The following is a 4,799-nucleotide window of genomic DNA, read 5'->3' as shown; positions in this document are numbered from 1 at the left end:
GATGGTCGGTGATCACGAACAAAGCAGGTACTGCCAAATAACTTTGGCGGAACAACAAACTTATTATCTCCAACGAGCAACTCAGACGGAGATTTCATGCCAAGTATCCTGGAAGGTGTCCGGTTGATCAAGTATGTGGCTGTCATAACTGCATCATCCCACAAGAACTTAGGCACATTCATGGTAAACATCAACGACCGAGCAACCTCAAGAACATGACGATTCTTCCGTTCGGCCACTTCATTCTGAGGGGGGTGTCCGGACATGAAGTTTGATGAAGAATACCATGGTCAGCCATGAAAGCCCCAAAAATGTTGTTCACATACTCCGTTCCATTGTCCGTCCTGAGCACCTTGACCTGTACCTAAAACTGGTTCTTTACAAGAGCATGGAAGTTCTGAAAACAGCTAAACACCTCATCCTTGTGACGCATCAAGTAAATCCAAGTCATGCGAGAATAGCAGTCAATAAAGGTAGCAAAATACTTCTTCCCATTCATTGACACCACTGGGCTAGTCCATACATCCGAATGAATAAGCATAAAAGGAGATATGCTCCTGAGCCCCTTACTCACATATGAGGCCCGTGTGTGTTTTGCATATTCACAAGCATCACATGTCAGCTTGCCTTTGCCTATTCCACATATAACATCCGGAAATATTCTACTCATCTTATCAAAAGATACATGCCCCATCCTACAGTGATGGATCATCGTCTGCTTCTCCTTATCCTCCATGGTCGCAGCACACACAAGTCCGGCTGCACCTCCTGGTCCATGTACCAGAGCCCCCTACGCCTGGTGCCAGTCCCAACCGTCTGGCTCGTCTGTCGCACCTGAATCAAGCAACCGAACTTGTCAAGGATCACACGACAGTCCATTTGATCAATGAGTGCACTGAAAGAGACCAAATTGACAGGAAAGGCTGGCACATGTAAAATGACGATAGGGAAATGGTCGGAGTACACTTTACTGTACCAACCCCTATGACTGGTTGTTTTGTGCCATCAGCCGTTTGTATAGTGCCCATGTGAGAGGGAGGATGCTTAGTGTAAGACTCGAACACACAGGAGTTACTAGCAACATGCTTAGATGCTCCAGAGTCAAGAACCCACTCTGGAGCACTCTCATTAGTAGCAAGAGATGCTCTTTCCGGATTACCTTCATCAATGGAGGCCCAGTGAGCAAAGTCTCCATAGACAACATCATCTACATCTTTGCCTTTGGACGTCCCAGTGTCTCCTGCAACGGCCATGTGAGCCCTCTGACCCCCTGAGTGTCCTGAGTAGCCACCTCTGCCTCTAGAAGCCTGGCCCCATGAGGTCTCTGAGTATCCACCTCTGCCTCTAGCACTTCTACCTCTGCCTGTTCCCCCTCTGTTATATCCCCTGCCTCTGCCACGAGTTGGACATTCTCTCTTCCAGTGACCTACCTCCCCACAGATATGACTTTTGGTGGGATCTCCCCACTCCATGCGCTCAGTGACTGCAAATGTCGAAGCTGGCACAACCTTCACGTCTGCATGCTCAAGGGATAGGCGCACCTCCTCTTGAGTCATCGCTGCAATAGCTTCGAAAATGGTAGGCAGACTAGGTTGGTGCAACAGGGAAGCCTTCCTGCCATCAAAGCAACCTTTGAGGCCAGCCAAAAATTTCAGCACACGCCTGCGTGCCATCCACTTATGCCCTGACTCGATTGAAGCCGCGTCATAGAGTTCCAGGGGATCGGGATCACAGTTATCCTGGTCAGCCCACAGAGCCTACAGTTCTGCCACGTATGTCATCACTGACATGCCATCATCTTGGCGCAGCAACCTAATCTTGTCCTCAATCTGAGCAATGAGCATGACATTGCCCTTGCCAGAGTATTGAGTGGACAGAATCTTCCATATCTCAGCAGGTGAGGATAGCCCCTCCACAGAGCGTCCAATGGAGGGCACCACAAAGTTCAACAACCACACTATAAGTACAGAGTGGATGACCTTCCACCTCTTGCCCTCTGCACTACTCTTGTCCCCGGTTCTACAACCGTGCCCAACAAATATCCATCAAGCTCCTTCTGCTCCACAGCCCACAAAGCCCTCCTGAACCAGCTCAAATAATTTGTTGCCCCCTCTAGCTTCATGTCCAGGGGCGACATTTCAAGCTTTTGAGCCACTTCCTGTCGAGGAACGATGACCCTAGAGTTGGACTCCGCGAGAATCTTAGCGAGCTTCTCCAAAGCCTCGGCAAGACCAGTTGGTTCAGCCATCGTTTGACGGGATAAGCAGCAACAGCAAAACTCAGCCTCAGAGAGTCTTCTTTCCCAAGCAGCACCACCACCACCACCACAACACCAAGCTCACAACAGCAAGTCCACAGAGAAAAAAAAATCTCTATAAAGCACACAAGCGGTCCAGCCCAGGCTCTTCCTGTTCCAGAACGAGCAGTCCAGCAGGCTGCACTTCTTTCTTCCTCTGCCGCAGCACCAAGAACCAGCCGCACAAGCACCAGCAGCTCGGCAAGCTTCCAGGAACAACACAAGGCAGCAGCAGCAGCTGCAGTTCCTCTTCTGTTCAGCAGCACCAACAGCAGCAGCTCCCCGCCGCAGCCTGACTCGCACACAGCCCAAATCCGCCGCCGCCTTCTTCCTCCTCCTCTTCTTGCCGCAGCCGCCTGCACAGCCTGCAGCAGCCCTCCTCGGCCGCCCCCTTCGCAGCTAGCCACCCCAGGGACGCGAAGCAGGACAAGAGGAAGCAGCACCTTCCCGGCCGCGTCGCAGCTCCTCGAGCCCAGCCGCGCCGCCGCCGCACGCACCACAGCAGACCCGCCGCCTCGCGCACGCACGCAGCCTCCTTTCTCGCCTGACCCCGCTGGGCCCCACCGCCGCCTCTCCGGCGAGGGACTACGCCGCCACCGTCGTCGCCTGGCTCGATACCATGTTGAATCGGGAGATGGGTACCTTCATACAGCAGCCTCCTTTCTGTCTTGTTTCCTGCGTGAGTGTGTGTCTCAGATGTGGCGGCTCACTCGGGACAAGGGAAGAGGGGCTCCTCTTCTAGGTCAGCACCTCTCATGGGCTTGGGCCCAAGAGACAGATCTTGATGGGCTAGGGCCCATACCGGTTCAACAACAAGCGCACCAACTATTGAGATACTCAATATGCTGTTCTCATAAAAAATGTACAGCTCCTGTTATAGGCCAAGAAACAAATTCCTCAATCATTCCACAGGTCAAGGAAAAAAAATCCTGATTGAATTTCATCTCACTCTCTAGTTTCAGCATTGATTAAGTCTTCCATCGATGGTCTACGGATCTAGATGTAATTTTTATTATTTTCGGTGTTTGTTGTACCATCATGATTAAAGATGAATGAACATTGTTACTTGCTGTTGGCATTTGATGTGATCATGGGGCATAATTGCTAGCATGTCTAACGTATAGAGGAGGCCAGTTAAGGAAAGATTTATGCCGAAATTTGTAACAAGGTATTTCCTACTGAACAGGAAAAACAATTCTTTAGAGTTCAGAGCATGTAGTAGAATGAAGGTGATGAACATAGCTAGCCTCAATTTTTTTATATATATATTTGTTTGTTCTGGCCAGAAAGTTGGTTCAGCTTCTCCGATGTGTTTGCTTGGCATTTGCCAAAAATAGAAGTTCGATTCCGAGTTCAAAGTTATCAGCATCTAGTATTGTAAGTTGATGATTACCAGGAGAACATAACATTGATCTTTTCTGAATCTCATCATAGCTCTGTGCAGTCTGAATTTTGGTTCAGATTTCAGAGTGCTAAAGAAATAAAAATAGTTGTACTCCTAGTACCTGTTCCTAATAATGGTGTAAAATATGCACCTTTCGTGTGCATGTGGAATTAATCTTTTTGTTACTGTCTTTGCATTAAGAACATGGAAAGATATCCATTAGAATGTCAGCTTGGTTGTCAGGGAAAGAAACAGTAAGCAAAAACACCAAAAATATTGTACAAGAATAGAGCCGGGTGCCTCACATTTTCTGGCCTGATCTATCTATATCTATATATTTACTCCATGAACTTCTGCAAGCAGAGAGCACATTCATGCTTCATGGATGAAACTGTTTTTTATAAGCATAGTTTTTTTTTCAATGTGGTTGCATAGCTAGCCTAATTCCATAGTTATGTTTCTTTTCAATGTGGTTGCACTGAATCATGTCGAATTTCTGGTAATGAGGTTCAGAATTGCCTCATTATTTATTTGTTTTCACAAGCTTTTCAACTTCTTCATATCGTGAGGATATTGCTGATAATAGGCTTTTCATTACCACTTTAGTTCTTAATGTGTTGTCATTCATTGCCATTACAGAACACGCACATGCGCGCGCGCACACACACGAAGGATGGGAAGGAGGATAAACGGCAGCACAGGTGGGTTGGTCATGCTTATTAGGTTAGGGCCGTGTGATGTTTTCTTTTCTTCAGGCATGTTTGCTAGTAATTTCAAAGTGTACCAAGAAAAAGAATCGAATAAAATCACTTTTGTTTTGCGAAAAGAATAAAAGCGTTTTCGTGGATTACACCTTAGTGTTTTGGGCCAACTGAAATGTAGAAGCAGAGCTAGGGCGACGACCTGGCCATTAGTGGTGTACAGAGTGCACGGCTAAGGGTAGGGGTGCGTGAGACTAGCGGCTTCGCCATTCCTGACGGTTGGTGGTCTGTTTCTGGCATAAGAGTGAGTCGGTGAGGCCAGTCTCAGCGCCCTGCCGATCGTCATCATTATTTATTTTGATTACTCATCACAGACGGCTTTAGACAGCCATGCGATCCAAATGTTCATATGACAGAC

At 47.9% G+C, this 4,799-nt stretch overlaps 1 pseudogene; it reads right to left on the bottom strand.

The window, feature by feature from the left end:
* Positions 1-537: 537 nt before the first annotated feature.
* On the bottom strand, positions 538-2,264 carry LOC141042319 (uncharacterized; annotated as a pseudogene).
* Between the last annotated feature and the right edge of the window lie 2,535 nt (positions 2,265-4,799).

This window comes from Aegilops tauschii, chromosome 3, assembly GCF_002575655.3.
Source record: "Aegilops tauschii subsp. strangulata cultivar AL8/78 chromosome 3, Aet v6.0, whole genome shotgun sequence".
Lineage (NCBI taxonomy): Eukaryota > Viridiplantae > Streptophyta > Magnoliopsida > Poales > Poaceae > Aegilops > Aegilops tauschii.
Note: the sequence above shows the minus strand (reverse complement) of the source record. Positions and strands in the feature narration are given on the sequence as shown.